The sequence below is a fragment of the Urocitellus parryii genome, chromosome 3, assembly GCF_045843805.1.
Source record: "Urocitellus parryii isolate mUroPar1 chromosome 3, mUroPar1.hap1, whole genome shotgun sequence".
Classification (NCBI taxonomy): domain Eukaryota; kingdom Metazoa; phylum Chordata; class Mammalia; order Rodentia; family Sciuridae; genus Urocitellus; species Urocitellus parryii.
In genome coordinates this window covers 153,032,886-153,055,518 of record NC_135533.1, presented here as the reverse complement: position 1 = coordinate 153,055,518, position 22,633 = coordinate 153,032,886, and positions in this window count along the sequence as shown.

Sequence of the window (22,633 nt, the reverse complement as noted above, 5' to 3'; positions counted from 1 at the left end):
AAACACACAGTGTAAAAATGTCTTTTCCCACCAGCAGGAGGAGGTAGAGCTGCCCACCCCACCCAGGGGGGCTTGATCTTCACTTGCTGCCTCCACCCTCTGCCAGCAGGAGGGTGGAGACCGGCCTCCCCTGGAGGCTGCTCCTGGGGTCCTGAAGCTTCGTTAACTCCGCCCACAGAGGCAGGCAGCCTTCCTTATTTTCAGGCCACTCAGCAGGTGTTTTAAGCTCCTCTTCTCCAGGGAGGCAGGAAAACTAAACCTTGGTCACTGTAGGCTGGACTATACCTTCTATAAACGTGAGGTTGTATCTTAGTTCTCAGACATTCACATAGTGGTAGGAGGTGTATGCATGTCCTCTGTCCCCGCCTGTCTAACACAACCTTCTCTGAGAGCCCGTCCCTTCATGCCCTTGGTCGCTGTGTCACTGGCGAGTAACACCTCAGGTTGAGTGACTCTCTTGTACCTTTGGTTTCTTTCTTGAATGCTTGGAAGTTAGCATCATTCAGAAAGCTCCATGGGACTGTCCAAGCCACTCAGGTGCCTGCCTGGGCCAGCTGATGCCCCACCATGCTCTGGAAAGTTCTGAGAAGTTGTCTCAGGACCATGTGCCCAGACATCAGCCACTGGCCAGCTTCCGGGCTGTGCTTGAAACCGGCACCATGTCCCACGTGCACCCAGTGCCCAGAGACACAAGGGGTGTCTTGATCCTCCCATCCAAAAGGACAAACATGATGAAGCCTATCTCCTCTCCCGGGGCATCTTCTGCACTTGCTACCGAGCTACACCCCAGCCCCTGATTAACTGTTATGGCTCTAAAATCCAGGGTCTGTATTGTCCCTTACTCTTGAACCCTGGCACCTTCAAGCACTTCAAAGGTATTGATGGATGCACAGAAACACCCAGGTGGCCAAAATGGGTGTGCTGTGCCCAGAGCCTGCACCTGTTGGTCATCGCCCTGCCCGGGCCCTGGGGGCTTGGCCATTGAGCCTCTTCCTCCTCTTCTCCCAATCATTGCTGTTCAGAGGAGAAGCAGACGCTGCTGGAAAGGCTAAGGAATAACTAAAAATGTAGGACAAACTGACTGGCTTGTTTTACTGCCCTCCTCTAGAGAGGACCACATCTCGTAGGTCTCCTTGGCAAGGTTGAGTGGGGAGGATGGGGTCACCTTCTGTCAAAGCCTGGAAAGAAGAAGAAAGCCATTGGCAATGCCAGCAATTCTTTGTAGGCTGAATGCTTTTCTAAGCACTTTGCCTTGGACACACTTGTTTCCTCATTACTGCAGTTGCTTCCTCCTGGGTCCTAATCTTTCTCCATTATTGCTGATAAATAAACCAAGTAGGCTGTGGAGACTTGCATTCCATTGTTTTAGTTTTGTTGCCCAAGATATGCATCAGTCAGGAGCTATCTGGCTGCGTGGCAAACATCTCCCTCAAACCCACACTCAACAGTTTATGTTTTCATCAGGCTCACATCGCTGTAGGTCAGCAGGGACTTTGCCTTGTGTCCCCCTTTTCCTGTGTAGACCAATGGAGCAGATGCCACCTTGATATCACCAGTCACAAAGAAGAGGATAAGGAGACCGGGGGGCCTGTAACTGATGAGGCACTGACCCTGCTCACATGGCTTCAGTCAAAACCCACCTGTGGGTGGAAGGGGTCACATGGCCACTACTCAACCACAGGGACAGCCAGGCCTCAGGAAGCGCGGGAAACGTGGTGAAGGCCACTATGGGTGCTATATGCTGCTTCTCCCAGAAACATTGGGAGAGTCACAGGGGGAGCCTGGAGTGAGAGGAAGAAGCAGCCAGTGCGGGACAGCTTGTGCCATGCCCGTGAGTGCCTTCCAGGGACCTCACTGTCACCAGTCCATCCAGGCAGACTTACTGTGACAAGTGACAGTGGCTTCCACGGAACCAGTGAGCAGGCTGACTCTGGCAGGCTGAGTGACAGCACCTCCTGAGAGATCACCCCAGGTGAGCAACGTGACCCTCAATGACATCTCCCCCAGGCACATGCAGCCTGCTGACCTCTGGAAGCCCTGCTTTGCTTGACAGTCTGTGCACTGAGAATCTCCCTTTACTGCCCAGGGGGACATGTGTTCCAGTGACCCACAAGCTTCCTGCCTCTTCCAGGTTCTGTCCCACACTCTGAGCAGGCCACCGCTGGCCACATGTGTTGCCACAACTAACACAGCAGGGCTGGCTCGGCAGGTCCCCACAGTCCCCCCTCAGAGGTGCTCAGCCTGGTCAGTTTTCACACATGCACAGTTGCTTGTGCTGGTCCTTAAGAACGTGCAGATGTCCCAAGACAGGCACAGTTTTGCACTGTGATGACCAGCTTGGTAGTCTCCACCAGAGAAGGCTCTCCCCTTAGCCTGGGGTGCAAGGTCCCAGCCCACGTGGCACAGCCCCCTCCCGAGCAGCTTCCCTGTGGCCGTGGAGGGAAGTGCTCATTTGAGAAAGAGCCCTTGTCACAGACTGGCCTCCAGCTCAGGGTGAGAGGAAACTGAGGGCCGAATGCTGAGGGCCCCAGAGAAGCTCACAGGAGAAAAAACCAATCTGCAAGGCAGGTCCCATGTTGACAGACCGGAGCTCAAGGAGGCGACAAAGACCCAGCAGGCTGGAGGACACCTAGGAGACAGGTGGCACCCTGGGGACAGCGTGGTAAGTCCTGAGGGACAAAGTGGGGACCAGTGCCCAGGGAAGCACAGCCCCAGGAAGGGCAGCCTGGAAGACACTGTGGCCTGTCTGAGGCAGACCCTGTGGGGACAGGAGGACCCAGGGCCCACTCCAACCCCGCTGCTTGCATCCTCCGACCCACGGCTGGTGAGACCCAGATCCACTTCTTATCAGGTGCAGGGAGAAGGGACCTGGGAGACAAGCTGGGGCAGGTAGAGGAGTAGGTGTCCCTAGAGTTGGCCAGGGAACACCCTCCTCCAAAGACCAGCTGAAGTCTGATCCAGGTACCCAGGTCTATCCAAGGCTCTTCTCTGCTCCGTCTCACACAGGAACATCCCAGCACAAAGTGTCACTAAGGCTGCAGCTGCAGAGAGGACAGGGAGTGGTCTGAGCAAGGAGGGGTCTGAGCAGGTGGCCCGTCAAGCGAACTCAGCAGAGGGCCTATGGAGACCTCTGTGGCCTGGGAGGACTGCGTGTGGGCCCAGGGAGTGAAGGTGACACTTTTTCTCTGGACATTGAACGAAATGGATCAGAACTCACCATGTGTGCTCGTACCTTTCTAAGAAGCAAGTTCAATCCAGCAGGGCCCCGTCTGGAGAGGCTGCAGAATCCCACCTTTAACTGGCCACAGTGGCCTATCCTTGTGTCCAGTCTTGGCAGTAGGGCTGCCCTGGGGTTTTTGCTGGAATTTGAAAACATGTGAGGAACTAGAGGTGATGTCTCTGTGCCCGTTCTCTCCGCCTTTCCTGACAGCAGCACTCAGCCCTGGGAGCTAGGCCACATCCAGCTGGGGTGTCCCCTCATCAAGGCGGGAAAGGACAGGAGAACTTTCTGCAAACAGCAGCTGCCCTGGGGCTTCCCTCCACACCAGCCCAAGTGCTTTGCCATTTCTCACTCCGAAGCAGCCAATTAGCTGGAAATTAAGAAGAATCTGAGTTAGATACTTTTTTTTCTACAGCAGCCATTAAATACAGTTAAAATGCAGCCAATACAATAAAACACAGGGAAATACTGAAGGGCTGCGAAAATCCTCCAAAACTCAAGGTCATTACATGGGTAGATGTTGAGAGATTGTCCAGGCAAAGTTGGAATGTTGGCTTCCAAGTGACTGGAGTTACTTTTCTTATTCTTATTTAAAATTTAATCGTTTTTCTTAAAAAAAGAGGATCAAACTATCTTTAGAGTAATGTAAGGGAAAAAAATACCCAGAATACATTAGAGCTAAAAATTAAAATGTTCATTGTGGCTGTGTGCAGAGTGAAGAAATATCTGTTAAAAAATTTACATTACAGAGTGTTTCTCCTAAAACTGTTTTCCAAAAGCCTCACTGTCCTATCAGGACTTCATTAATCTAAAGTTTATGAAATAGGTAATATTTCAAAATTGTAAAACATAAAATAGGCTCAGACACCCAACATTTGCATATAAATAGAAAACTCAAATCTACACTGCTAGGGAAAAAAATGATTTTCTACATTTTTTTCATACAATTTTCACTAAATTAGCCTTTAAAAATGTCCTTGTCATGTCCTTGATTTTTTTTACTTCCTGTTTAAACAATGAAAATGAATTTTTCCTAAAGAAATACCTGCATGACACAGGTATTCCAAGGAAAACCTTTGTTTCTAAGTGCTAGACAAGGAGCCGCCCGCAAGGTGCTTGCCTCCTCTGCCCTGGATTTCAGGATTTGGACTTGTATCCACTGTCCCCTCCGCTCCTCTGAATCAGAGGCCAATCATCCAGGTGGGGACCTCCTGAGCTGATGTCCCTCTGCCTCCTACAGGATGACTCTCCAGGGCTTGGAGAGCCCAGCCCACATGCCCTAAGGGATGAAGGAACTTGAGGCGGGCAGCAGCACCCAGCTGATGTCCCACCCTCTTGGAGGGTGCAGCCCACCCCTCCTGTGCTGCCTGCAGATGGTTCTAAGGCTCAGTGTCCCTCCCTACGTGGCTCTTCTCTCTCTGTTGGCAATGGAGCGACATCAAGACACACAGGTTATTGTCTGGCTGTTCCGTCACGTTGGGAGTCCAGGGGCTCCCTCTTTCCTCTGAGCTCACTGCCCCTGGACGCTCCTGGAGGGAGCTGGCTTCTCAGCCCACTCAGGTTATAGGCAGAATCTAGATCTTTGGAGCTGCAGGGCTGAGATCCCCACTTCCGTGGGGGTGGCCATGGAAGCCGCTCAGCTTACCCAGCCACCCACATTTCCTGTCTCTTCATCACGCATCTGGGTGACACGGGGATGGGACCTCTCCTGGGCATGTTCTGCCTCCAGCTGGAGACAGCCCTTTGCCTTCCAGGGTCATGTGACTGGGTTGATACCCCTTGGGGAGGTGAAGATTAGCTCTCCACCTCGGGTCTGTACCCTCAACTACATCTACAAGGTCCTATCATTCGATGAATTGAGGAATGGACGTGCAGTGTGGGGGAAACATTCTGCCCATGGCACTGCCCCGCCAGCTCCATGCCTGAATATACACTCAACAGACAACAAAGGCCACGTTTACCTATGTTTTTAAGTGGCGTCCAGCCCATGGTCTTGGTTGGCAGGAAGTCCCACCGTGGTGGTTAGGAGGACCATCTTCCCTCAGTGCTGTGGGCTTGAAGCACCCTGGCCTCACACTGTCCACCACGGTTGAGGACACCTCTGGTCCTCGGTCGACCGAGGTTGCCATTCCTAGGTGCTCAGTCCTGGGACGAGAGGATCTGCTCAGAGTTAATCAGCTCTTGTCCTGTTAAGACCACGGTCAAGGATCCCGACAGCCACCTACCTTGTCAGGGGATGGGTTAGCTTTTCATTGCTGTGACCAAAAAACCTGACAAGAACAACTTAGAGGAGAAAAAGAGCTCATGGTTTCAGAGGTTCAGTGGATGGTTGGCGGATTCTCTTGTTGTGGGACCTGGTGAGGCGGAACTTCATAGTGGAAGGGCCTATGGCAGAAGATAGCTGTCAGCTCATGGCAGCAGGAGTGGGGACGGATGAGAGGGAGGGAGAGGGAGGGAGAGGGAGGGAGAGAGTGAGAGAGAGAGAGGGAGAGAGGGAGGAGAGAGAGAGAGAGAGAGAGAGAGAGAGAGAGAGAGAGAGAGGGGGGGGAGAGAGAGAGGGGCGCAGCATGGGTATAAAGCCCAAAGACACACCCAGTGACCTGACTTCCTCCGGCCAAACACCACCTGCCTACAGCTAGCACCCAGTTAGTCCATTCAAATCATTACCCCATCAAATGGATTAATCCATTGATCAGGTCACAGCTCCTATAATCTAATCATTTCACCTCCTGCATTTACAAAGGCGATTTAGGAAACACCTTTTACCTAATTCATAATAGGAGGTCAACATCTCTCCCTGGATGATCTCATCAAGAACCATCTTCCTTCTAGTTGGACCTCTCCCCAGCTGGGCACCAGGACTCTTTCTTTCTGGGAAAACCCAGCTTTGCTTCTTTAGAAACCAGTCTCTTAATTATGTCCAGAAGAAAGGACAGTTGACAGAAAGTCACAGCCCACATTCCTTCCTGAGAGGGCCTTGCGATGACGTCTTGCTCTCTCTTCTGTTAAGTGAACTGGTGGCTATGTTGCCCACCATGTCACCTGAGCATGCAGAGCGTCCTCTTTCAGAAGCCGTTCTTGACCCCAGGGCCATCACAATCTTCCTGTAGGGGGGAGGAAACCCTCCCAACGGTCAGACTGCACTTCCTGCCAGCCGGTGTTGTGATGCTGAGCCAGACTGGGTTGTATTGAAGAAGTAAAATAAATGTGGAACCTGTTGCACTTGGAGTGCAAATGCTTGTGGATGGACCATTTTGGGGAGTGTGATAATTACCCTGCTCTGCTTCTGGCTTAGATGGATGATGGAGGCCCACTGGAGGGAAGGCCCTGGCTTCAAATAATTTTTTTCCCAGGGCCCAGGAATCCAGGGCCCCATGCAAGCTAGCCGAGTGCTCTCACTGAGACACACCCCAGCCTGGCTTCAGATAGTTAAAGGCCTTCCCTGGTGACACTGAGCTGAGGACCACCCACCGACAGCCCAAGCCCAGGGTTTGTGGAGCCCTACTGTGCTCAGAGCAGTGCTTAATGCAGCACCCTATAGCACAGATTTCTTCCCTTCCATCCCCAACCAAACCCGCTTTCCTGCCATTCTCCTGGGATGTAACATTCCCTACTGGATAGCAGCAAGAATTAGGAGGCAAAGACATACCTTGGTCATCAAATGCCTTTCAACCTAGGAAAAAGCAGGAACCTGCGTCACCACCCATCAGCACCCCTCTCTAGGCAACTCAGTGACTATGGCCAGTGGGGGTTTGACAGACTGGGCTTCTTGGGGGGTCATTTGGGGCTCAGGAACATGTCAGCATGGGGGAGTCTTCCAAACTCTGATCTTGTTAAACATTGGGGTGTTGGGCCCTGTCCACATGCTGGGCACTGCTGGACCCAGAGGGCTGTCCATCAGGCTGCAGCTTTGGAGATGCAGGCTTCCCTGTCTGTGACTGACTCCAGGAGACTTGAAGTACAGTTCCAAGAGCTGTCACTTGGGTAAGAGGACACCACGTACTCCACAGTTTACGCTATGACCAGCATGAAGATTTCAGTATGAGAAAGACATCCTGGTCCCCTTTCTCCTGTCTCCAGTGATGTCAGTGTCTCAATTTGCTTGTGACTAACGAGTGTCATCTGGAGCATATGAATCCGGAATCTCCCACAATGAGCAAAATGATTAATGGAAACACTCGAAGAGCATCACATTGAGGTCCCGTCCCGCTTTCCCGTGCTCTACACACATCTGCACCCCAGCCCCGTTCCACACAGCTGGCCACGTGTGTGCCGGAAGTGACGTTGGAAGGGATAAACTAGATTACTTTCTGTGGAGCCAAATGATTTCTGCCATGAATTATGCATCACCCACGTAAGCCACAAAACCTAAAAGTACAAATAAGCAAATGTCATTTCTGAGTTATCCTCAAAAAGCATTCTGATTTGAAGCACACTATGGACGTAAATACTGTGACTATTCTTTTAAATGTCAGAGAATGCAAAATTATTTAAAGAGATGGAAATTCCAGCTTCACCGATTTGCATTACATATTGTAGACTATAAATGCATCAAATTGTCACACTGTACCCACACGTATGTAGAATTATTATGTGCTAATTGAACCTAAAAAAGAAGAGAAGAGACTCGGAGACAGAGGAGGGCCCTGTGGGGGTGGAGGAGAGCATGGAGTCATGGGGCTACAGACCAGGAGCACCACCTGGTAGGTGTCTCTGTCCCAGCTGACAGGACCCAGGCCTGCTGGCACCTGGATGCGGCAGCTCCAGCCTTCTGAACCCCATGAGGGTTACCAGCACCTCTGTGTGGCAAGCCACATCCTCATTGCCCTGAGGAGCCCTCCCCTTGGGGTCTCCTTTGGAAATCCCACCTGGAGTTGTGATGCTGGCTCTGAGTTGAAATGTTCCCCGCTCCCGACTGCAGCAGAGGTAACTCCTCTGCCTGCAGCTCGGCCATGCTCTCCGCTGACCATCAGGACCTGAGTTTGGAAAACGACTCCCAGCAGGTTCTTACTAAATTGCTAAGGTGATTTGATTGTTCTCCCGTCTCTCCCTGGGAGCAGCGAAGAGAGGTGGCATTCCTTTCTCTTTCCCAGATGCATTTGTAAAAGATGCTGAATTGACAGATAAAAATGGATGGCTGTTCCCTACCTCGGGGTCTGTGGGCCACAGTTCCATGTGGGGTAGCATCTGGCTGCTGGGTAGGCACAGCATTTGGGGACAGTCCACCGCCCTGTGCTGTGCAGGGCAGGCTGGGTGCCATGGATGTGCCTGGCTTGCAAATCCTCAGGTATTTACTCTCAGCCCCTTTACAGAAGACACTGGCAGAACCCAGCGAGCTGTGGGCCTTGGGATTTCTCAGGTTACTGACCTTGGGATGCCAAGCTGCGTACCTCTTGTTAAACAAAGGACTGACCTACAAGCACAACATCTTTTCCTCAATCCCAGTTTAAATGTTCTAATTTCTTCGACCACACGGATGCTGAGTATAAAATCCAACTGCTGCTGGATCTGGGTATCACATGTTAGAAAGTCTGGGTTTTACCATTAAAAGAGACACCCTCCCCAGGCCCCACCTGTCCCTCACTCCTTGGGACCCGCATCATCCATGTGAATATCTCCAACTGAACTCATCTCATGCTGACGACTTGCTTAGCAGCCAACGCTTCTCCCCTCCAAGGGCTTCCCAGAATTGTATTTGGCAACACCAGCTCCAGGCAGCTTATGGTAGATTTACTCAGAAATGAGCTTGTAATCACTTTAAAGTGATTACGATGGCCCAATCTCAAATAGCACACTTTTACATTATTTCTCCCTATTTATAATTGCCAGGGAAGATTTTTTGAGAGGACTTGCCTTTTATTGGGCCAGAAAAAAAAAAGTCGGCATGACCTACATTTCACCTGTCACCTTCTGTATTTTTCTGTCACGGATGCAAAATATTAGAGTAATTTAAGATCATGCTGAGTAGCAGAATCAAAAGAGCTCAATGGCAGCAGAGTTGCTTTTTCTGTTCTGACTAAAGAGATTCTAGACACTGGGAAAGTTTTACAGTATGAAATAGAGACGACGAGGGGAAGGTGGGAGTATGTGGTGTCCCAGAGCAAGGCCGGTGAGCAGGGTGCAGAGTGGCAGTCAAGGTCGGGTCCAACTCGGGCAGGAGAGACCAGGCTTCAAGGGACACAGGTGAGCAGCACCTCAGTTGACCTTGGTCTTCCGGGAGGGGAGCTGGAGGCCAGGTTGGTGTGAGAGGGAGAGCAGCCCAGGCCTGGGCTGTGGGTGTCCTGCAGGGGCTCAGGAATCACATATGGCCCCTGCTCTGACTTCTCTCAGCCTCAGAGCCCAGAGCTCTGGCTCTCTCTCCCTGAGGTCAAGGTTATTAAAGGGCGTTGTCATCATTTACAACACAGAGTCACAAATCCCAACTCTGTGACCCATCACTCCTTTGGCTTTCCACCGGAGGACACAGCAAACCTCAGGGACAGGGGACCTTCTCCAAGATCTCATTGCTCCTAGGGAGCTTGGATTTTGTTCTGGGGAGGGTATAAGGAAAGGTGTTGCTGTCGGAGTGACTTTTCCACCCTGAGGAGCCTGCTGCTGTGAATCCGCCTGCCGCTCCACACTGGGTGAGCAGGGTATGGGCGTCAGGTCCCTCATCAGACACAGGACAGTGAAACTCCATGCTCCAAGTACTTGGATGGACTTGAATGACATGTGGTGACATCAGGGGTCTGGCTCAGGGTTGTGCCAACAGGAGGCACCTGCCCCTCCTCCACTGTGTGTGGGCCACGTGGTGCCCACCTGCAGATCTGCTGGGGCAAGCTGGGTCCAGGGAATGCGGCTGGCTTGGAGCTTGGTTTGCATGTGGACACATTGGGCACTCTTTCAACTAGGGCCCTGAGTGAAGGTTGTATTTGAGGTCTGGGGGTGGTGGCTCGACAGAAGGAAGGCCTGGCTATCTCCAAGCAGCTCCGCCCCTCCCTCTACCAGGTGTCCCTTCCTTGCAAGCATTGCTTTGGGCCAGGCTGAAGTGTCCCACCTGACACCAGACCTGCAGATCTTGGGAATGGGAAGCCCCTGTGGACTGCAGGGGGCCCAGGAAAGGTCAACACCATGTCAGGGGGCACCTCTTCTGCTCCTGGCTCTGCTGGCTTGGTCCAATTTTTCCAAAACCCAGTGGGGGCAACGACCCATCCTTCTCAAGGATGAAGGTGGGGAGTCACTGGAATGTCACTGGTGTCATATCCACAGGCAGAGCCAGCAGAGGCGCTGGGATGGTAGCCCCAGCCACCTGACTCCTGCCATGTTGCACCACCTGCACACACATGCATGGATACATATACCACACGGACATGCATATGTGTTCACACCCACACACACCACACATAAACACAGACACACACTCCACACACACGCACACAGGCATGCTACACAGACTCCCCAAACGGATATAGCATACACACACGTACACATGCACATATGTTCACACACAGACACCACGTGACCTACACGCATTCACACGCACACTGTCATGCACAGATGCAGAAACTCATGTGAGCTTGAACCGCACACAGAAGCCCACACACAGGCACACACCTAAAATGAAATCACTCTCTTTGGATTTGTGAGGGCTTTGTGTCCTTCTCTGCACATCCATGCACGCCTGGAGTTCTGGGCTGGCTCCTGCAGGAGAAGGTCCTTCATGGGCTGATGTTAACCTGCTCGGGGCCCACACCGCAGCAGCCCGCGGCCCTTCCTTTTCAGGTCAAATGACGTTATCCCTGTTGGTTCCAGTGAAGTTGGTATCACAGATGAGCACAGCAGCCACTGACCCTTTGGAATTGGCCTGCCACCTGCTAGGACCAAATTTCCAGTTAGGACTCATGATGGTGACGATATGATGAGTCAGTAGGAGGGGCGCTGCCAGAGCCAGCCCTCCTTCCCCTGCAGTGGGTATCACCGGTCTCTCTCTCACCCACGAGTAAATTAAGAGATGTCACATAACGTGGTGCTGACCCCACAGCCTGTAAATGGCAGATTCTGGACTCAAACCAACACGACTTGTCAGAGGGGAGTGGGTGGCCAAGACTCAGGAGTTAGCTGAGCCACTGGGGGGACCTGAGCAGGGACCCCATAGGACATGAGGACACAACTGCAAAGCACTGGGCACAGGGACGTGTACAACCAGATGCAATCGCAGAGCACTGAGCCCTGCTGAGCCAGGTGCCTTATCACCAGGCAGGCCATGCACCCAGGAAGCCAGCCCTGGTGCGTCCCCAGAGATGGTCCAGAGAGTGAAGAGAGTAAAGCAGGTCCCGTGTGAGGAAATGGGTCAGAGCTGGCACATGCCCGGCTGGCAAGGCAGCTAGAGACAGGTTTCTGGCAGTGGACACATAAACAAAGGGTAGAGAAACAAATGGGTAATCTCGAGATCTCTCTAGAACTGAGAATATCAGGCTTTAGTCATCAAATTCCACAGTAATTTTGAATGCCCCTGAGCTTCCCAGGCCTCTCAAAACTGAGAGGAGCCACTTGGGAAAGTCACATGGGTCAGGTGAACCCTGGTGCAGGGTACTGCCACTTTCTAGTAATGACATAATTTAAGAACTTATACTTTAAAAGATTCCAATAAGTAAAACACCATAAATCAGTAGAAACAATGAGCATTTTATAGATTCAAATAGTGACTGGAAAAGAGGGACATTTTTCAACATAAACGTTATGATTTATAGAAGGCATTTAGGTACAAATAGATAACTTCCTTCATTATTTTACAGGAACCTGGTGATTTTTATATATTCTTATATTGTCCTCCTTCTTAATTGTTTTTAATATCATATTTTAGTAGATTCTCCTGGGCTTTCCTGTAAATGATTATGGTGTCTTCAAAAGACTCCATAATGTCTCTTGCTCTTCACCGATATTGACATCTTTTATTTTGCTTCTTGGGAGTTTTTAATGGGGAAAAGATTTCCTTGACAATAGCAACATATATCATACAATATGCAGAAATAAATAAGATAAATTAAATGCTCACATGGGCCAGGAGCTGTGGAACTCTGTTGTAGAGTCCAGGTGAAGAATTGAGACCATCTTCTCAGTGACCTGACCAACCACACAAAAAGCCTACCTCTCAATGTGTACTGTGGGGGCAGTCACGCTGAATGACCAGCATTGTCCTTCCCGTGATCGGTAGAGGTTCTGTTGGTCACTTTCGTAGTGATCTGGTCACCTTCGTAGTGGCCCTACACACTCCCCGATCCTCAAAGTAGCAGAATGTATCTTGATGCGTAGGCGTCCCTTCCTGCAGCCCCATGGACCGAGCTACGCTCACCTGTTCCTTTGTAAACCTACCCCTTTGCCCTGTTTGGGATAGAATGTTCCATGGAATCGCCCTCTGTGTGTCCCCTTCTCTTGCTCTGCCCTTGGGTGTGGCCTTCCTAGATGTCAGTCAACCTGCTGACAGCAGACATCATGAAGCTAGATTCAGCCCCCTGAAATCTGACCCCTTGCCTCATGTGAGCAGCTTCTCCTCAATAAAAGGGTTCAGCGCATGCTCTCACTCTCTCTCTTTCTGCGGACCCTTAAGGTCAGAGGAGCCGTCACAGGACCTGCAAAGAAAAAGGTATCTCTGTCTCTTGTGTGGTTATTTCCCACAGCCTAGCTCCCCTGGAGTGACCCTGAGTGTTTTTGTCTCGAGAAGCATGACAGTGTACTGCCCCTGGGCGGATACAAAACACAGAGAAGTCCCATCTCCCTGCACTGACCGCACATTCAAGCAACCCAGCACCATTCTAGTAGCTTATTTATCGAATTGGGATGAAGAATTTTAAAATTTCCTTTGGAATGAAATTAAAGGTGAGAATATCCCCTGACTTCACCAGGGTCACCAGGGCGCCCATTCATGAGGACCCAGTGGGGCTGCGGCCCTGAGCGCACATGAGAGCCCAACATTCACTAGGACTGCACAAAGCAAGGTTCCCATCCATAAACAATGGTGCCTTCCAATGAGTGGGGGTGTTAATTACTCTAGTTTTTAACATGGTACTTGTAATATGGTACTTGTATGTAATGAAATGTTTATGCTTTAAAAAAAAAAGCAAGAAAATCTGAGAAAAAATTAAATGTGAAAAATAATTTGAGGGGTTGAAAAGATTAACCAATTACATAAAATGTCAAGTTAGAGTAGATTAAGCCAGATTGTGCCCACTATCTATCATCTATCATCTCTCATCTACCATCTCTATCTATCACATACCATCTATCATTTATCACTTATCTATCATCTACCATCTACCCTATCTACCATCTATCAATCATCTCTCTATCCCCTACCACCCATCTCCCTATCTCACTATCATCTATCACCCATCTGTCTATCATCTATCATTTATCATCCACCATCTACCTATCATCTATCCGCTTATCTACTGTCAATCTCTCCAGTGCCCATCTCTCTCCAGAGCTGTTGAGGAGAACTCGGCCATGAGACACCTCTGAGCTTATGCAGGAGGCTGGTGCAGAACAGAGATGCCGGGGCTCAGGAGGAAGGGCTGTGGTCCTTGGAAATCAGCCAGGCCTCTGGAGGACCAAAGCTGGCTTCTCACCACATGCATTTCACCTGCTTCCAACCAGGTGGACTCAATGTTCCCACATCAGCCATGAAGTTTAGCACAAGAAAGCACAGAGCAAACGGCACTTTAGAAAACAAGACACCACAACTGCAATCTGAGGGTAAAACAACAAGAAATAACCCACAGGAGGCCCTGTGACAGGGCCACCCCCTGGGAGGGCAGCCTGTAGGGAAGCTCTGTGCTCCTGGGCTTGGGCTGAAGATGCACTGCCCTCACACTGCCCCTTGCTGGCGAGAGGCCACACCCCAGCTCCCAGAGCCGCCTCCTCCCTGACTAGAGTCTGCTCCCCAGCTCTGCTGACCGCTGGACCTTTCGTTATTTTAACAGACGTGAAAACTGGGTTCAAACCGTAAAGGGCTGTCTGGGCGCAAGAGCCAGGGCACGAGGCGGGACCTGGCTTCCTGTCAGTCCTGGATGTAGAGATCAACCGATTGTGGGAGGCACCAATTCTCCATTTCTATTTCTTTCATATATTTTGATGAGTTGGTTAAACTTTCACTGAAAATTGACTTAAATTCCTTTGCTTGAAGTAAATGTGAAAATGGATTTTATATGTGCTGGGTAAGGAAAGGATTATTTAATTCTGTCTGGTCCTTTCCCTGGAGCATCTTGGCTTTCCCTGGGTGGTTGACATTTCACCCCTTCATCTCTTTGCTTTTGCCAGGGGTGAGTCACACTGCAGCTAGCCCTGCACAGAGCAGGGATCTCTGCACTGGCCCTGGGCCTGCTGGGCAAGCAGGGAAGCCCCAGGTGAGCTGGCGGTCTGTGCGCAGACACAGAGGTCACTGCAGAATACCAAGGAGGGCCTGCTGTGTTCTGTCCCTTCTTGCAACTTATTGCCCTTCTCCAACCCAAACAGCCGGGACGCTCGGGCTCACTGCCCTGGACTGTCACACAGTGATCATTCAAACACAAAGCAAATGAGCCAGGACCCAGCTCAGATTTGATTTAAACTCAAATGTTGAAACTCCAACAGAGGCCCAAGCTCCAGAAAGAAAAAGTGATATCCAATTATAAGAATGTGAGCCTCTTCAAACTTTCAAGTTTTCATCTAAACAATAGGTAAAAAGCAATGGGTTTTTCCCCAGCTCACTAAGAGTCTAGATTCCACAAAGATCCTGTGTGCTTGGGGCAGTGGGTGTCATCTCAGAAGGAGAAGAAGGTGGGCTTTGCCCATTTGCTTCCTGGGGTGGTGTATGGGACGGCATTGGAGAGCCCAGATCGGGAGCCCTGAGCCCTCTGTCTCTGCAGCTGTGTGTACATCAGGCACTGTATCACCCTGGCATTGAAGAGGGGGTAGGGTCATGCACATCTTCTGCAAGGGGCTGGGGACATAAACCCTGCCCTTCTCCCCCTGTGAGGGGCAGCCATACTGTCCTTTGTGACTGAGGATGATGGATACCCTGGACAGCTGGTCAACCAGGTTGGTCTCAGAGGGAGATCAAGGACTGGGTCACCTTATGGCTGGGACAGAGCTGGGGACTAGAAGGCAAAGTGAATAGCTCTAGGGAGGTCAGGAGGGCTGAGGTTCAGACAGATCACTCCATCTTGTGGGCACCAGAGCTGAGCAGCAGACACTGAGAGCTAGCAACCTCCCACCTCAGTTCTTCTTAAGCCTCTGAAAGTTAGAGCCTAGTCTCTGGAGAAGAGGGGAGGGGCTGAGGAGCACAGGAATCAGCCTGAACTGCTTGGTAGCCCCAGCGCTCATGAGATGATGCCTTCAGCAGTTAGACAGAGTTGGGCTAGACTAAGAATCCTGACCTGTGCACATTCAGGAAGACACACGCACACACTCACACACACGTGCACACACACCTGTGGATTGGAACTCGGTATGTGATACTCGTGACACAAATCCAAAGACATAGCAGTAAGGGGTCTTTTTTAAATTTTCCATGATTCCACTATAGAAGCAGAGCCAGTAGGTCCATTTCTGTGTTATACATATCCATGAACACAACTGTGGCCAGTACCCCGTGCCCTTATGTTCCTCCTGCACCTTTCCAGATGACCTGGGAGGCCCTGAACCTCTGAGGTGGGATCCAGCTAGCCGCTGAGGCCCTGGAGCCCATGGCTGTGACTTCCTAACAGAGACTGAAACTTGTCAGCAAGTTACGACCAAATAAAGACCTTCACGTGGACAACTTAATAATACATAATCTCAGAGCTAGAGCCTTCTTCTAAATTACAATCTCAGGTTTTGAAAACTGTCACCATGTTGCAAAGCAAATATCCACAGGTTCAGATGCAGAATTTAAATGTACAGATCTCTGCATTCAGTGAAAAAATCATGCTATTTTTTATGATGCTTCTAACAAACCAATTATTAGCCAGAATACAATTAAGAACTAAACTGAAGTTGGAGTTGTGGAACATATTTGAATTATAAACAAAGCAGGAAGTCACTTTGCATTTCTTCTAAGACCTCGATGAGCTTAGAATGCTGAAATGCCTTCGTGCGAATTCACATGTACAAATGTATCCAGAAATTTATCCCAAGTTTGTTGCAGCCTGTATAATACTCTAAATAGCTCCAGTAATAGTTGCATCAGCAAAAAAATCCTTCTCAAAATGAAAAACTATCAAAATTAATTTGCATTTGCCAAGAGCAACTGACATCGTTTTCATTTATAATTATTGGAAACATGAAACAATATACATTTTTATTATCTAATAATGAATTTTCAGAAAAGCAAGCCAGAAAAATGTATTACCAGTCCAGATATCACATTATCAATATTATCTATGGTATTGTATAAAATTATGACACATGACCTTTTCCTAGATAATATGTTTTTAAAGGAAATAGCTTTATTTTGACTTCAGTTTTCTTCCTGATTTTTATACAAAGAGTTGCATGTTTCCATTTGCTGCCTGATCATGCTGGGGAGAGAAGACCAGGAAGAGTGGCGTGAGAGTGAAGTGGCATGAGAGTCAGCAGAGCGGGGGAGTGGTGGGGAGAGACAGGGGTGCAGGAGGACGCAAACCTGACAGTGGCTGGGACAAACCACAGGGAGGGCACTCAGCACCGCTCATGCACATGTGGATGGATTTTAGGAAATAAAGCGGAGACCAATATTTGTTGTTGCATTGTAGGCAGTTCTAATCAGAGACATTGTTACTGCTTGTCCAAACTGAAGATTGCCAAGGAGACAATATTTCCTAAAACACGGAGAAATGTCAGCCGTTTCCAAGCCCATGATGCTTAAGCCATGAGGAAGGCAAGCACATCAAGAGAAGGACAATCTGCTGGCAAGCAGGAACCGCGTTAATAAGGAGGGGTCAGTGTTTGCCGGAGGCCACCTGCATTGTGCCTCAGATGGGCAACGTGCTCATGCTTAGATCTAAGTCACACACACGTGCACACACACCCTCACACACACACACATACAGACCTTGAGGGAAGCAATATTGCTGTTTCACTTTTATAAAGGATGAAGCTGATTCTAAAAATCTAAATGTTTATCCCAGGGTTGCAAATGGGTGCATGCTAAATAGTTGTCTCAAGGCTGCGTGGTGAGTAGGTGGGCATCTGTTGGAATCCAGAGCCCCTCTGGCTGTACAAGGAAGCCAGGCAGAGGCTTTCCATGCCTCCCTCCCACAGCATCCTGTCTTGGGAAAGGAGAATTGTCCAATATTTGGTGAGAGCCTCTACTGGCATGAAGGCGGCGTCTCTGGACTCTGGTGGACACAATGGTGGATCCCAGGAGAGACTCCCAAACACCTGAAGAGAGCCGCCCCCTCTGTGCCTCAGCGCCTCCATGGTCTCAGGACACACAGGCTCCTGCCCCAGGGTTCTGGCCCCTGGAGCCCCACCTGCCCCCTTTCCCTGCAGCTCCTCCCACCTTCAAGCTTCCCTTGGTCTGCTAAAGCCTCACCGTGGTAGCAAGGAGCTCAGGCCAGTGCTGGGACACAGTTTCCCAGGCAAGGTCGTCCCTCATCTTTCTCTGCTGTTACCTCTGTGACCCCTGTGGCTCAACCAAGAAGGAGAATCCTGCCTGCTTCCCTCTCACAGCTTTAGCATCAAGCCAGTCCCATTTTGTGCAAACCTCTCCCTGGTGATGAAGAACTATCACATCTCCATAGGCTTTCCTCATCTTCGAGGCAGGGGTAACCACAGCTCAGCCTCAGGCTTGCTGCAGGTGAGTCACTGCAGGGGTGCTGCAGGTGTAGTGATGGCCGAGCCCAGCCCAGTGCGCTCCCTGCTCCGCTGTCTTACACGTTAGTCGCCTGGCCCAGCAAATACTTCTGTGAGCTCCCCACACACCAGCCAGACACCGAGGCTCTTGCTTTCTCCACACATTCTGTGCCTGTAGGGAGCAAAGGGCTTTTTGTGGATTGGCCAGCTGGGTCTGCTCATGTCCGTGCTTAGGAAATACAAATAAAAAGTTCCCTCTGGGATATCCTATTGCCAATTATAACATGCTATTTCTTTTTCTGTGTGTGTGCAAATACTCTATACCTTTCTCTTCCACCTTGGGGAGAAGACAGGTTATTTTACCTTTTATATTGATACCCACTTTGTGCCATTTAGGTCTTCTGTCACGTGGAGCATTTCATTTTGAAAATTATGATGAATGGTCTTTCTACTATGTTTTCAAATCACTTTCTTTTGGGAGAACCAGGCAGTGGGAGTTTGTGCTTCCCCCTGGCTCCTGGGTATTTGTCAACTCTTGTCCTGGGTGGGTTCTTAAAGACTCAAGGGAGACTGGATCCTCACTGGCTGATCAGCTTCCTCTCCTGTTGGGTCATATTTTATTCCCAGGCTCCCTATAGTTGCTGAGCCAAGTGACCAACTCCTAGCCAATGGCAGGTGAGCAGCTGGGGAGCCCCGCCCTCCCAGCCCCACCTGTGCTAACCTCTCATAACCAACCCTGTACCCTCTACAGGGGTTTCTCCTGCTGGATGCCCACCCAGCTGCACCCAAGCTCAAAGCTGCAGGTGGAAGGTGCAGAAGGCAGGCCCTGGATCATGCCCCGCAGGAGAGCTGCTCACTAGTCAGAAGCATTGGCTCTGGAATTCACAGTGATCGTCTTTGAACCATGGTATGTTGGGGGCTTGCTCGTTATAGCAGATAGTTTTACCCTTATTATTCTAAAGACCAAAAGCAGAGCAAATGGAAACAAGCTTTGGTCCCTAAACCAGGAAGAACCTTTGTGTCCAGTTGTTGACGCAGCCTTCAGCCAGTTCACCTACCTCTTCCTGACATTTTCCCCCATCAGTTCCAAGAAACTAGCTGTGAACAAGACGACTCCGTATCTCTAAGGGATGTTATGACCATGGCCAACATTCTAACAACTCCCCCTCCCTGAGGCCTTGGATAGCCAGGTGCTGTGAGACATGAGCTGGACTCTGTCTGGAGGGGACTCCTCCATTTGTTTGGGTCAGCAGGCCCCGGCTCTGGGCTGGGATTAGGTAGGCATTTATACAATACTGTGCTCATCAAAACCCGGCAGACATCTACCTTGTGCAGGAATTTCTAATAAATGCTTTAAGAATGTGTTTTTGGTTTGTTGTTTGTTGTTAAAGAGGAGGAAGATTTCTCTCCCTCGGCTTTCCAGGGATTCCCTGGGACCTGCTTAGTTGATTTTATTTACATTTAAAATTGCAGGACTGTGAATATATTGAAGAACATGCAAGTCAATATAAATGCAGGTTTGAGCGATCATAGTCACCCAGGACCTGCTGTGTAACTGGAGATTTGTCCCTGCTTATCTCTGTGCCCAGAGCAGGGGGCACCCCTGACCCCAGCCGCCTCTTCGTCTCCACAGTGAGCCTCCTCCAGAAATCCAGTCCCCTCTGCCATGACATTGCTCTGGACTTGCTTCATCTATTTCCATTCCTGATTTGCACAGTGGGGAGAAAGGCAATTTATCATCTCTTGGGCCAACACATCCATTTGGGGAAATCTAGTTTTGTACATGCAGAGCAGTATCTTCAGCCTGGCTGATTCCTGAGGAAAATCAAATAACAATAGCCAGAGTCCACAGAGAGCCCCTCACTCCCCCTGTGAGTCCCACCAGCATGCACACCCTCTCTCCACATCAATAAACAACAGACCCTCTGGGCAACTTCCCTGCAAGCCCAGGAATCGAACCGGTGCTGTAGGTACAGAGTAAAGTATCTCCAGGAGATTGCATGTGTGTTCAGGACTGAAGCTCTGGGGTCCTCTGGTAAGCAGGAACTCAGCTCTGCTCATTGTCAAGGAAGAGCAAGTGCAGAGAGGTTGCCCTATGTCTCCGTGGCTATGGTATAGGTTCCAGGTTCAGGAGGGCCTGACAATACTGGGCAGAAAGCTAAGGTGTCCACAAAGCACAGCTCAGCGCCCTAATCAAAGCCCGTAGCAACATGATAAAGTGGTGCTATTCCTGTATGGATAAATGAAGATGTTCCCAGTGAGACAGTACTGGCCACTAAACAAGGCTTTGGCTACCCTTTTGCGTTTGGCCATCTCCAAGGCAGGTGGGTGGTGGGGAAGACACACAGTGGGGGAAGGGCAGCTCTGGATAGCCCCAAGTGCTTTGGTTGGGGGAAGACCATCGGCTGTCTCTTATTGGTCCTGGGCAGGCAGTAGAGTGCCAATGGAGACGCTCAGAGCTGCTGTCCAAGTCCTGACTGCCCCAGCTGCTGGCTGCAGAGTTCCCCCGTTGGATTGGTTATTAGGGACATGGTGGGTCCACATTGTAATGTCACACCTGTTCTGACCATGGTCCACTTATCCAGCGAGGTTTTCACCTGTTGTCTTTGTACTCCAGAAAGTGACGTTGACATGGAGAGAGAGAAGGAACCAGCTCCTGTCTGTACAGGGGGTCATGCCAGGCCAGAGTGTGCGCTCCTCAGGATCTCCTGCCCCATCTTGGGAGAACCTGCTCATCTTGATTGACACTTGACCCAATGCTCGTCCTGATCTATGATTTGCTAAACAGTAATCACAACGTGTGCACATATTGGAGAGGGAGAGGGCAGTATTGCTTGTAATGAGGAGCTAACTGCAGCCACTCGAGGATCACTTGTTTTGAAGAGGAGCATGCATTGGTGCTGATTTTGTTTGTCACTGGCTCAGACCAGTCTGAAGACAGAGCCATCCCACTAGGGACCCAGACGCACCCTGGCCCTGGGTCTCCAGGCTCTAAGTGCATGGAGGCATGTGTTAGGGAATCAGGCTCCCTCTGCACCAAGCCCTGATATACATACCTAGAAATTCAGCCGTGCACACACTTAAGCATTGGAAATCTCACAAATGCACCCTTTGGACTTTGTCAGGCATGGCTACATTTTTTAAAGCGGTGCCTTCTGCAAAGGATCAGGAGTCTTATTTGAGCAGCGTGTGTTTTTAAGTTTGTTGACATCAAAGCGGTTTAGAGACAGTTGTTCATACCCCTGGCTTTCCTCACTATTTGCTTTTCCAACCACACCTCCCACTGCGCGGGTGAACCCCCAGACCCTCCAAAACACTCACTCAGCATCCGCCATGTCTGGCAAGGCCCTCTCAGCCCATAGCCTGTGTCCTTCGTGGCCTTTGATGGCCAGTGTGGGTCCCTGGAGAGGCCCTGACTCTGCAGTGACTACGGGGCCACCTCTTAGTGCACCCGTGACTTCCACCCTCCTGAAGCTTCCTCTGCTATTGTGAGGAGATTGTCTTGGCCTTGAACTGCTGTCCCCTCGGCCCCCAAGCCTCCAAAGAGAGGGCTTGAGACTCCCGCGAGGAGCAAACAGAGCTTTTCCCCCATGTGCCAGCATCTCCTCCAACGCGCCGGGAAACACCTGGCCCACCCTGCTGTGGAAACCGGGGCGGCCCACGTCCGCAGGAAAACAGCATGGCCTGGTGCACACCTGGGAGGTCCCAAAGGTCCACGCAGCAGGCATGGTCCTTAGCTTGGGAGGCTCTGACCCTCTGAGAAGAGGGGCCGGGAGGCAGGGATGTGCTGGGAAGGGGGAGCGTACCCCCAGCCCCTCCTCTCTCCCTCACTTCCTGGCCTGGAGGTCAGCTGCTTTGCTTGGCCACATGCTCTCAAGGGTGACCTGCCACCTCAATGCAGTCCCAAAGCAGCAGGCTAGCCGGTCAGGGACAGCGACCTCCAACACTGCAAGCCAAGATGGATCTTTCCCAGGCTGATGAACTTAGGGCATGTGTCCAAGTGTCAGAAAGCTGGTAACACAGGCCCCTTGCAGGAGGCAGCCCCAGGACTGGGTTTAGGAGCAAGCTCATGAGGTCACCCAGAGCTGACCGCTTCTGTTTGGAGAAGGGAGGGCAGGGAGACAGAGAGCTAAGGTGTCCGTGTCCTGTGCAGGGGGAGGATTAATAATAAGCAAAACCTTCAGCACCAAGAGAGAAACAAGAAGCACACATGGCCTGAGGTCCTGGGGATGACGGTTTTATTTCCCTCTCTTTTGTTTTTAGTGTTTCCAAAGGTTTACCAATAAACAGGAATTATTTGTCTAGTTCAAAAGAAAAAAGAAAAGAAAAATAAAATCCCACTTGTATCATGATCAGCGTCTCCCCTAGTTCTCTCTGTCAGCCCTCCTGGATGGTTCTTCATCTTCATGAAGGTTGCCTCATGGTCACAAAGGAGCTGGAGAGGTTCCAAGCATCACATCTGAACATGTGAGTCACACCCAGAAAAGAAATGGTGGGGAGTGGGGACTGCTGGCTTCCTTGTTGCCTGAAGCTCTTCTCTAGAATCTCCCTGGCAGCCTTTTGTGTTGGGTATGATCCCTCAGATCTGGGCACCACCCAGCTACAGGGGAAGCCAGGACACTGATCCAGAGAAGCTCCCTGGAG